This window comes from Chlorocebus sabaeus, chromosome 8 (assembly GCF_047675955.1).
Source record: "Chlorocebus sabaeus isolate Y175 chromosome 8, mChlSab1.0.hap1, whole genome shotgun sequence".
Lineage (NCBI taxonomy): Eukaryota > Metazoa > Chordata > Mammalia > Primates > Cercopithecidae > Chlorocebus > Chlorocebus sabaeus.
The window spans coordinates 40,489,771-40,502,477 of record NC_132911.1 but is presented as its reverse complement, the minus strand read 5'-3'; the positions used below and the strand labels follow the sequence as shown (position 1 = coordinate 40,502,477).

Genomic DNA, 12,707 nt, shown 5'->3' with positions numbered 1-12,707 from the left:
GACAAAGTTTTGCCATGTTGTCCAAGCCGGTCTCAAACTCCTGGCCTCAAGTGATCTGCCCGCCTCGGCCTCTCAAAGCACTGGGATTACAGGCGTGAGCCACCACACCTGGGTATTCTACTTTTTATGTACTAAAATAGTTTAGTTAGATTTCTATTTCAATACATATGTTTTATTTTTAATGCTTTATTGTTTAGTGTTATATTGATGGATATTTTGTAATATATTTAACCAATCTCTTACAATTGAAAATTTACGTTGTTTCCAACTTTTCACAATTATTTCTGTCCACTAATACAGGTACTTACTTAGAGACAGTCTGACACTTGGCATTGCCACAATTCAATGCATGCACATTTCACAGCCTTTGAGCCATGTAGCCAGGCTGCCCTTGCTGCCCTGCAGAAAGATGGGACTCATTGATATTCCCAACACTGATATATGGAAGTCTCCACTTTACCTCATCTTCACAAACGATACTATTAATATAATAATACTGGAGATTTACTAATCTTTTTAATCTTTATAAATTTGATAGGCAAAAATACAATTTCTTTCATTAATAGAGATTTAATTACTAGCAAGATCATCATTTCCTGTATTTACATCTTTTTTTTTTTTTTTTTTTTTTTTTTTTGAGACAGAGTTCTGCTCTTTCAGCCAGGCTGGAGTGAAGTGGCACAATGTAGGCTCACCACAACCTCCACCCAGCCGGGTTCAAGTGATTCTCCTACCTCAGCCTCCCTAGTAGCTTGGATTACAGGTGGGCACCACCACGCCTAGCTAATCTTTGCCTTTTTTTAGTAGAGATGGGGCTTCGCCATGATGGCAGGGCTGGTCTTGGACTCCTGACCTCAGGTGATCCACCTGCCTTGGCCTCCCAAAGTGCTAGGATTACAGATATGAGCCACCGTGCCCGGCCAATGTCTTTTTAAAACCTTCACAACCTTTTCCAAATATTCCATTATTATTTCTCTTTAATTATTGACTTTTACATTTTATTATTTGTGTTTTTTCCCAAGTCTGTGAAATTGTCTTCTAACTTTGAGACAGCTGTGTGTGTGTGTGTGTGTGTGTGTGTGTCATTTATCAAAGGTTAGTGCTGTTCAAATGAATTTTTGCTAAAGGACATAACACCCACTGAAATAGATTTTTAAAGAATGTATAAAGTAGATTAGAGAGAGGAAATGAAAATTGGAGGGAGCACCTTTGAATTTGAGGCCCCTATAAAATCAGTTCACACATTTCTGCTGCAGCATCTCAGTCCTTCAACACTGGCCCCCAGTTTGTTTGTTTTATGTGTAAGGAGTTAGAGCACACAGATTTTTCACAAGGCTCCATAAACTGCTGTGTGCACAGTCCTAGAGGTCTGTGAACTTAGATGGGAAAAAATTGCATCTTTATGTGCACAAATCTCTTGAAAGTTAGTATTTCTTTCAATTATAAATGTAACAACTAACAGTAATACTAGCAGTTTCTGACACCAATGAAAACCAATATTTTAAAATCACATTACTGCTCTTGAAGATATCTTGAAATATCACTACTATGAATTGAAACTAGATTTTGTTATTTTATAAAGAAGCGTATTGTTATTGTATCTTTTATCACACAAGCATTACATATTTTGTTGACTGCATTTCAATAGATCGTTATCCTGTGCATTTTGCTTTATGCATTTAAAATATTATTTTGTGCAAATCAAAACCACAATGAGATACCATCTCAGGTCAGTTAGAATGGCGATCATTAAAAAGGCAGGAAACAACAGATGCTGGAGATGATATGGAGAAATAGGAACGCTTTCATTATGTTGGTGGGAGTGTAAATTAGTTCAACCATTGTGGAAGATGGTGTGGCAATTCCTCAAGAAATACCAGATATACCATTTGACCCAGCAATGCCATTACTGAGTGTATACCCAAAGGATTATAAATCATTCTACTATAAAGACACATGCACATGGATATTTATTGCAGCACTATTTGCAATAGCAAAGACGTGGAACCAACCCAAATGCTCATCAATAGTAGACTGGATAAAGAAACTAACACAGGAAGAGAAAACCAAGCACCACAAGTTCTCATTCATAAGTGGGAGTTAAACAATGAGAACACATGGACACAGGGAGGGGAACATCACACACGGGCCTGTTGGTGGGTGGGAGGCAAAGGGAGGGAGAGCATTAGGACAAACACCTAATGCATGCTGGGCTTAAAACCTAGATAACAGGTTGATGGGTGAAGCAAACCACCATGGCACATGTATACCTTTGTAACAAACCTGCACATTCTGCACATATGTCCCAGAACTTAAAGTAAAACAAACAAACAAACCCTGATAGGTAAAGGGGTTAAGTGGGCACATAGTGAGTAAGTAGCTCATGTCACCTCTTTTCTTCCTATGTCAGTTGTACTGCTGGAACTCAAATAGATAACTGTATTACCTTTTACAATCCCAAATTAAAGAATTTCCAGAATCAAGTTTGTCGTCTACTATCAATGTCTTATACACTTTAATATTATCTTCTCTCAGGAGGGGGAGATTTCAAAAAAAATGTTATATTGAAAAGGGGTCTTTAGGCTTCAACAGGCTGCAAAGGACATCCAAGGCATCCACAGGTTAAGAATCCCTCAGCTGGAGACAGTGTTAAAGTTACAAGAAGGTTCTAATTTGCTCCTTGATGAGAAGCTAAGGTTTCTTCTGTTGCTGGGACTCCTTTTGGGTATTCTTTCTCCTTAGTTCTACCCATGTGACTGAGTTAAGAGCTTTTCGGAGGCTCCTGGAAGCTTCTCAAATGCTGTATCAAATGTATTAACATCCACCCACATTCCACATTAAATACATTTTCATTATAAAAACTTGAAAAAATTATTCTAATTTTGTTTTTTAAATCCTTGGTTTTGAGAAACTAATTTAATTTACAACTGAATGCAATTTCTTGACAACCAGTGTGCTTACTCAGGGGTTCTAGTAAAGTGGGAAAATCTAACATACAAATTGTTTTCTAAATGTAATGAAATTTTTATGAGCACTAAATTTCACAATTAATGATGTTGATACATGATACGTTTTGTGTACATTTAATTAAACATTTAGCAATAGCAATTTTTGTGATTTTCTTTTCATATTTTGGGGCCATTTTTTTAAAGTCTGTTTCACAGGTTCTGGAAAGCACCTTAGACGCTTGTGTCCATGTCTAAAGGATTAAATGTCGACAGGGTCCACAGCCTTTTATACTCAACCTTTTCAAAGAGTGCATCCTCCACGTCCTCTCCGTAACTGAACACTTGGTTCCCTCTCCTCACACAAGGACTTTCCTGCCGCCATCTGTAGGAGTGGAAGCTACTGGCTGCCCTTTGCTGTGGGGACTCCAGGCAGTGTTAGCACATTCCTACATCTTCCTTGCTTCTTGAATGGTTTTACTCAGTGCAAAACCATCCCCTGTACCCCTGTACTCCGAGATTCATTTTATCCACAGATATCATCCTGATAGTTCTCCTTTTGCTGTAATCTGTGGTTTTAGCCTTTATGCTCTTTGATCCCTGAGTTAATAGCCTTCCTGCTGTCCAGCCACCGCCTTGCACAACTTTCACCTCCCATGGGGACAAGCTATCCTGCCTTCTAACCTCAGAGCTCTGTGGCAGAGTCTGAACTTTGTTCAAGGCATGTCTCCAGCTTCCCAAACAAAGCAGAGTCATTTTCTCAGGAAATATTTGTTTCTTAATAATGCATGAATTCTCTTTTCTCCATTGTAATCCAACTCCCCAGTTCCAGAGTCTTATTCCTTTGTTAACACCTGGTACCTCTTCTGTATTAATATGCAATATATAAACTTCTAATCACAACCTCCTACTCATCTAATTCTCTAACTCCTGATTCTTGGGACTCGTTCTCTTTACCTCATCCATATCTCCCATTCCTTCCTGCTTTTCTTTCCAAACCATCCAATACTGACCTCTTTGCTTCTCTTTTTGCTGCTCTCCTTTAGACCAGTCTTTTGCCAGCATCCTCAATGTCTTAGCTGTAACAGGAGCAATGGCAGTCATATTAATCACTAACATGACCAAGTGCCTGCAGTGGACCAGACACTAGGCTCAATGCTTCCCATGCATTGCTTCATGGAACTCTTCGATGTAGGTACTATTATTCTCTTCATTAAAAAAAATAAGCAAAGGATAAGACAGATTAAATAACTTGCCTCATATGGTTTGAAAATTCAGATCTGATATTTTATGCCATTTTCCACTATATGTATACATAATTAGACCTCCTCTCAACTCCACTTCCTCTCCTTGAGCAAGTTTATGCAGGCTTCTAATCTCATTTACCTCCTGCTCCCATAGCTATGGGCACCTCTGAAACATTGGCCAAGGTTACTGATGACTTACTAATGACCTTGCCAACAGGCCGTTTTAGTTCTTTTCTCACCTGCTCTGAGCATACGATACCAACAACTATTCATGTATTATTTTAAAAAACACTTAATTTTTTTCCTCTTGGATTCGATGACTTTTCTTCTTCCTCCTTTTCCTTCTATTTCTGACCACTTCATTCTCTGTGGCTGGCTTGCCTTCCATTGTTCTTTGAAATTCTGATCCACCTAGAGATCTCATCCTTGCCTCCCATCCCTCCTCTCCTTAAATCGGGGGTGTCCAATCTTTTGATTTCCTTGGGTCACACTGGAAGAAGAAGAATTGTCTTGGACCACACATAAAATACACTAACACTAAAGATAGCTGATGAGATTTTTAAAAATCGCAAAAAAAAAAAAATCTCATAGTGTTTTAAGAAAGTTTACAAATTTGTGTTGGGCCACATTCAAAGCTGTCCTGGGCCACGGGTTGGACAAACCTGCTCTAAATGCGCTCTCTGTGTTGTTTTATTTGCTGCAGTGGCTTCAATCACTACCCTGCCTGTTGACCTTCAGACTTCCTGCTTACTTCTAGACCTCTGTGCCCAAATGCTTTATAGATCTTTCCATCTGGAAGTTGCTTAGGCACTGCTTATGTCCAGTCAGAGCTACCTCTATTCCCTATATTTCTGATCTTGATCAATGAGCCTGCCCAGCCAGGTAGGTAGGAGTCATTCCCATTTTTACTCCTATTTTCAGTCCATGAGTACCTCCTCTCTGTTGTTAGCTGCTTAGCCCGTCATCTCTGTTTCCTCCACCCACCCCTCACTCATTTTCCTGTCCTGCTTTGCTTCACTCCTGCCCATCCACACAGACTGCCGGAGGACTGTTCTCAATTGCAAAACCCATTACTTCACGAGCCTTCCTCTGCTCATACTATTACCTCCAGTCACTCCCTATTCTTGTGGACTGCCTCCCTTAACTCCTTTTGTTATGTACTCGTACCATGCTTCCAACAATTTTGGTGACTGTTTTTTCTGCTTTCTTTACTTTGGCTCTGCGTGCCTCCTGGGCAGCCATGATGCCTCTTCATTTTGTACCTCCAAGTACTTATACGGTACTTTTCTTATAGTGGATGTTCTGTAAATATTCACTGAATGAATGAGGATCATGAGATGCCACTTGAGACTGTCGGCTAGACCTTACTGCTGAAAGATATAAAAATAGCATTCCAGGAAAGCAAGGGTTCTGGGTAATATCCGCCATTGCCTAACTGACGTTTACTCCTTGATATTGGTAGAATGTGGCCAACAGGGTCCCTCCTCCACCTCCTGTGCATTTTCCTGGTGAGCTGTTTGCAGCAGTCAGGAAAGGTTAGAGGAGTTGTGGTCATTTTTACCAGCTTGATGTGTTTGCCTGGACTCAGGCCCCCAGTCAACAAAATGGATTCTTTTGGTGGTTTTCCTTCTCTGTGCTCCTGAGGCCATTGTGGTTGAAATATTCCTAGGAGATCAGGTGAGGTTGGGCAGAGTCTTCCTGATCCCTGCTGATGGGCTGTAGGTCTGAATGGCATCGGTGGACTTTATACAGTGTTTCTCCTGCTCTGCACTGTGGCATTACTACATCTACTGAGACGTTTACTTGTCTTATCTGTGTTCCTAAGTAATCCATCTTGGATTCTTAGCTTCTAAGAAGACTGAATTTGAAAGATCTAATTTCCAGCTTCATCTCAGCTATCAATTTACTGTGTGCCCTGGGACAAGTCACTCCCACTCCCCATGCCTGTTTCTTTCTCTGGAAAAGGAAGATGCTTCCCAAGTGGCCATCCAGACATGCTGTTCTGGGACTCTGAGTGTTGTGTTGGGTCCTGCAGTTAAACGTCCATATGTGTTTGTTTACAGTGTCTTAATAGTGAGACTCTGAACTCACTGCTTTACAGAAACTATCGAAAACACTGAACACCATGCTTAGCAAATTGTGATTGCCGGCTATAAGAATGTCCCTTCTGGGAGGAGAGTTGAAAAAGTGGCTATAACACAAAACCAATTTCCTCAGGCTTTACGATGGGTTAAATTCCTGAAACCAGCTCTCAAATATTTTTTACATCCAGTTTCTAACTTGTATCCTTTATTTTAGTAATGCTTTTTAAAAAATCTGGCACTGTCTGAAAATGGACTATTCTAAATAAGTATATGTTTCACATAACTGGCTATGACTCTATGAGCACAAAAACCGAATAGTGCTCATTTTATAAGGATGGAAATCCTTACAAAACATACAGAATGTTATCTTGTCCTATAAAGAGAAAATATTGAGTATAATATAATTTAAATTTCCTATGTGACTAAAGTCATGTTATTTATTCCTTTATTCAACAAATACTTATTAAACTCCAAATATATGCTAAGCACTGTGCTTAAATGGTGGATATCTCATGTCTTAATTTGCAGATTTATTGCCACCAAAGATTCCTCCTTATCGCTTCATTTATACAAGTTGACTGTTTTGATTTTATGTGTTATATATATATTTTATAAATTTATATATTAAATTTGGAGTTCTGAGCAAAGATAAGGCAGAGTTGCTGCCTACAGCATCAGATTTGGTGGGCAATTCAACCTGTCACATGCTCAGTCAGTAAACAGCTGAGTCAGCTGTGTCTCACAGCAGCCATTTTAGTCATCTAGACATAGGCGTTCCCCCAACAAAGAGTTTGAAATAGCAAACATCAAACTCAACAGTAATCTTTTGGTCTCAGTAGATTCTAATTTTATTATATTTCAAGCAAGAGGGCATTATTGCAAAATATTTAATTTCTACATTAATGTCTTTAGAGATTTTTTAAATTTTGAACAATTCCAATAATATAATTTTTTTGTTAGGAGATTTTCAAGGTTGGCCTCCAGTAACCTTGAAAACAGCCTGAAGTTATATTATGGGATGGTGGTGTTCTGGAATAGTTGCTGTTAAATGTAAGGTGACTCCTACTTTCCCTTTGACATTCATTTTAAACCTGGGGATGGTTTCTATAGAGAGCTGGGAGAACAGACTGGTGAATGTTTTCTAATGAGAGACGGGGTGATTACCAGGGACTTCCAGAATGTTACTACTACTACTCTCTCTGTCCCTGCTATGTCATATTTTTCCATCTCCAGAATCTTTCACCTGGGACACAGAGCACTCTCTTCACAAGGAAATCGTCTAAGTTTACACCTAAATCTTCCAGACTTTGTTTTCTTTTATTTTGTAGAGTCTCACAAAGTCGATTGTGGTTCACACGCAGATGCCAGTAATACATTACACATTTCACACACTGCATCTTAAAACTAGGGCTAGTAACTCCTCTTCGGGCCATTTAAGAATGTGCCAGGGTGTTTTTTATTGTTGCAGTGGGGCGTTACAGGTACTTAGCAGGAGAGGCCAGCCATGCCAAATGTCCTGCAATTTGCAGAGCAATACTTCATAACTAACACTAGTCCCATCTAAAATGCCAAACGTCTGCCTATTGAGAAATAACTTTGCCATGTCCAGTGCATGCCTTGTAGCTTGCTGTCCTCATTCTTTTAAGCATTGTTCATCTTTCCTACTTGCAACCACTAATGGCTAAAATCCTGCTATCTTTGAGTCTCACTTAGGAACTACTTTTCTTGTGGAACTCTCCTTGAATTTCTTGCTGGAAATAGTGTTTCCATCATTTTAGTGTTCATAGTATTTTGTTTTTACAGATCACCTCTGGATGTAGCTAATTATTAATATCTACCTCCAAGGTGTCAGCTCCTTCAGGGCAAGATGTGTCTTACTCAGAGTATTCCTGGAATACTGTGGAGATTCATGGCGAGGCTCAGGAAACATTTGTTGAATGAATAAACGAGAGTTGTTGAGTAAATAGAAAACTCTTTATTCCTGCTAATTTAGACCTGTTCTAAGGCTGCCTTTCACAACTAATATTTCTTAAACAGGAGCCCACCTGTAATAGTTATCTGGAATCCCTGTATATGTCATTCTTAATGAAATCTGAAAGCAGTGCCTAAGGCTCCACCAAGAACAGCGATTCTCGGTGGCCTGTCCCTGAAATTGTCTTGACACAACTTGTAATAGGTTATGACTGCTCAACAAATCCAAAAGCTTCTGCATTTCAGCAACTTGTTAACAGGCCCCCAAACAGCTCTAGTTAATTCTGTAGAATAGACAAGATTCACTTTGAAGTATATAATAATATTAACACGAGTCCTGTGAATTAACATTGTGACTAGGCATGCATTGCAAATTAGATGCAGTTACCCTCTCTCTGACTTTTTAAAATGTAGAACATAATAGAGTTTCAAGGCATTTTAAGCTTGGAAATGAAATATACCAGAGTTTTGATTTTTGCAAAGACAATGACAAACATAATGAAAGACCAAGAATGGGTCTATTCTACCCACTGAATCCCCTGCTATAATTGTCTGCCTGCTAAGATGAATTCGGGGCTCTTAAAAAAGGATGTCAACTCCCTTTAACTATGCTCAGATTTTTAAGTTAAAAGTACAGAGGTCAGCCAAGCATGTTGGGTTTTGCTTGTAAGCCCAGCTACTCAGGAGGCAGGATTGCTTGAGGCCAGGAGTTCAAGACCAACCTGGGCAACATAGCAAGGCCTCTACGAAAATGAAAATAAAAAATTAGCTTGGTGTGGTGGCGTGTGCCTGTCATCCCAGCTACTTGGCAGGGTGAGGTGAGAGGATCACTTGAGCTCAGGAGTTTGAAGATGTAGTAAGCTATGATCATGCCACTGCATTCCAGCCTGAGCAACAGTGCTAGACTCCCAACTCAAAAAAAAAAAAAAAAAAAAAAAAAAAATGGAGGTCTTGCTTAGCCCAAGTCTGCCAGATGTCCCTGGTTTCCAGTGTCTGTCTTCTTCTTCTTCCCACAGCCGAGGCCACTGGGGCATCCAGGCCTCAGGGCCTTTTTGGGAAGAGATGATGAAGGCCTACCCCGTAACACTGGACACCAGTATCAGTCATGCTTGCTCCAAAGCTTACCCTGCCCTCGTGGACCTGTGGATATTTTGGATAGCTATAGACTGTCCTTCTTCCTCTACCCCTGTGGCATCTTGGCAATTTAGCTGCCACTCTGGAGCAGGTGCTTGTTCCTGCCAGGGAGAAGAGTCCTGGATATGAATCCAGCCCAATGGCTTGGGCCCTGCTCCCTGCTGCCCAACTGTACAGATGCCAGATGCCTCTTTTCTGCTCGGGCTCCTAAGGCTGTGGGCCCTGGGGCCTCATTATACCGGCTCCAGCTCTGTCTGGTGCCAAGTGTGTGCCTGGGCTGGCATCTTTTGCTTGTTGGAGCTGGCTGCCTCCCAGTACCTGCTGCAGGTCTGACCTTCTTGTTGTAGGCACTCTTCTAAGATCCCTTTGTCTTTTTTCTTTTTTTCCTCATTTTTAAAAATTGAGCTAAAATATGTATACATAAAATTTACCATCTTAGGCATTTGAAGCATACAGTTCATTGGTAGTAAATACATTCACAGCGTTGTGCAAACATCACCACTGTCCGTCTCTAGAACTCTCTCCATCTTGTAAAACTGAAACTCTATACCCACTAAACAATAACTCCCTGATTCCCCTTCTCCCAGCCCCTGGCAATTACCATTCTACTTCCTGCCTCTGACTCCCATAGGTACCTCATATAAGTGGAATCACACAGTATTTGCCTTTTCATGAGTGACTTGTTTCACTTAGCATAATGTCCACAAGTTTCATCCATGTTGCAGCATTTGTCAGAGTTTTCTTCTTTTTAAAGACCAAATAATATTCCATTTTATGTATACATCACATTTTGTTTATCCAATCGTCCATCCATGGACACTGAATTGCTTCCACCCGTTAGCTGTTGTGAGTAAAGCTGCTGTGAATGTGTGTGTACAAATATCTCCAATCCTTATTGTTATTTCAACTTTATTCATAAATAATTTTCTTGAACTTTTCCGTGTCTTCCCTGGAGTCTCTGATCGTCTTTAAGACAGCTGTTTTCAAGTGTTTGTCTCGTAGATTTGCCATCAGGTGCTCTTCAGGGGCAGTTTCTGCTGATTTACTGTTTTTCCTTTCAATGGAATGTATTTCTCTGTTTCTTTGTTTGTCTTGTGATTTTTTTTTTCTTTTTGTTGATAATTTGAGTCTAATAATGTAGTAACTCTGGAAATGATTCTCCTTTTTCCCTTGGGTTTGCTGTTTCTTGTTATTGTTTCTCTCTCTCTCTCTCTCTCTCTCATCATTGTAGACTGTCTCTGTGCCGAGTATCAACCTGAAGTATGAATTTAAAGTCTTCTCAGGTCTTTTCTGAGCCTGTGCCTTTTACTGGGCATGTGCAGTCATTTTCTAATTTCCCCCCCATATGCAGTTACTTTGGAATGTTCCAGTCTTTCCTGTCTGGCTCCCAAAAGAGAAAAATAAAGGGGAAAGGAATGGGTACCAGTCCTATAAATCCACTGGAACTCACTCCAGCCAGGGGAGGTGGGGCTTGCAACAAATGGGGAGGTGCAACAATAGTGTCTCCCCAGCTCTTTGCACCTCTGTGATCAGAAGCAGTGATCAGTGATTAGGGTGCAGATCCCTGATATTTGAAGGCCAGGATTCTTTTTGCCCACCCTGGCTCCTGCAACTATGTGTACGTTACTCCAGGAACCCATACACAACAGCCTGCTATGGGGCTGTGGCTGGGAGACGAGTAGCTGCTACTGTACAAGGAGCTGAAATGGACTGAAATTCACTGCAATTTACTGTTCAAGCCTTCCCTTGGAAGTTGCAAGCATACAATGGACTCCAGAGTTTCAAAACAGTTACATTAGATAGAGTTTATGAGTGTGACTGCTATCTAGATGGGGAAACATTCCCGGAATTTCCTACTTCCATGATCTTCCCAGAATCCTTTCTTGGATTCTTTTTCTTTGAGTCAGATTTATTTGCACTTCTTTGAGGGGGGTTGTTTCCCTAGGGTTTCCTTAGAGTCTTCTGAGATCCCCACCAGGCTGTGTCAATCCCACTCAGACACACACTTAGGTCTGAATCCTTCGGGGGAACACAGGTTGGGAACACTCTTAAGAACCCACATACACAGAATATAGAATGAGTACAAATTAAGTATTTTAGAGGAATAAAGTATTGTGAATGTGTTAGATTAGGCAAAAAAAGGATCATCATATGATGGCACATTCATGCACATTTATAAATAACATTTCTATTTTTATATGTTGGAATCCCAACAGACATGCTCATATTTCCAAATGAGGGATAGATTTAAATCAATTCATCTTCAATCACAGTTTTCCTGTTATGTATTTGTATTGTGTTCTTATATATGTGAAATCATTAGTAAAAGTAAAGCAAAGAATGCTAGTCTCTTTCATCTTTCAGCATTATTCAAGCAAGAAAGATAACTGTTTTCACAATGTGTTTTTAGGGAGCCAACCATTTAAAGGGACTGGGAAAAATTTTACTGTAAAAATATTCATGAATTCATGACTATGGGCTTCCATTCATGGATAATTGTGATAAATGTTTCATTTACATTTCTATTATTATGGATTATCTGTTTTCTTTTTAGTTTAGATTAAAACATAATGTACTCACATATGAAATCCAAACGAAGCCTTCTGTGAATCACAGGTCTGCAGATTTTAAACATAATTATGGTTACTCAGACATATTGTTTATACCTGATCAACTATGTTTTAATCAATGCCAAATAATTTGTTTTTTTAAATACTGAGGCTTCAAGAAAGAAACATATGGTCATGTGGGGTGGCTCACGCCTATAATCCCAGCACTTTGGGAGGCCAAGGCAGGCGGGAGATCGACAAGGTCAAGAGATTGAGACCATCTTGGCCAACAAGGTGAAACCCCGTCTCTACTAAAAATACAAAAATTAGCTGAGTGTGGTGGTGCATGCCTGTAGTCCCAGCTACTCCCAAGGCTGAGGCAGGAGATTCATTTACTTGGATCCAGGAGGCAGAGATTGCAGTGAGCCGAGATTGCGCCACTGCACTCCAGCCTGGCAACAAGGTGAGATTCCCTCCCCAGGCTCCCTCCCTCAAAAAAATATATATATTTATATATACAAAGAAAGCACTAATATGCACTAACTAAAAAGTATTTGTTGCTTTGGATATTGGTTGATTATTTAGTATCTACTTAGAACATGTGGATAACTACTTGAAATATGATTTTTGCTTTGCTATTTAACATGGTTAACAGTGAAATGTGTAAATGAATAATAATGCTTTAGACTGGATTTCAAAATGTACTATATATGTAACATGAATAGAACAATACACAGACCTTTCATTTGGATACTTGATATGACAGAGATAATTAAC

General features: G+C 39.8%; 1 protein-coding gene and 1 long non-coding RNA gene across 4 annotated transcripts in view; one reads left to right on the top strand and one right to left on the bottom strand.

Annotated features, from left to right (window-relative positions):
• ZMAT4 (zinc finger matrin-type 4) overlaps positions 1-12,707 on the top strand; it is a 366,003-nt gene that overhangs the window by 163,461 nt on the left and 189,835 nt on the right. The window lies entirely within an intron of this gene.
• The window catches only part of LOC140712192 (uncharacterized), a 54,977-nt gene that overhangs the window by 36,778 nt on the left and 5,492 nt on the right, over positions 1-12,707 (bottom strand). Inside the window, exon 2 of the long non-coding RNA XR_012093680.1 lies at positions 11,962-11,999. This is a non-coding gene — a long non-coding RNA (uncharacterized lncRNA). The remainder of the gene's footprint in view (positions 1-11,961; positions 12,000-12,707) is intronic.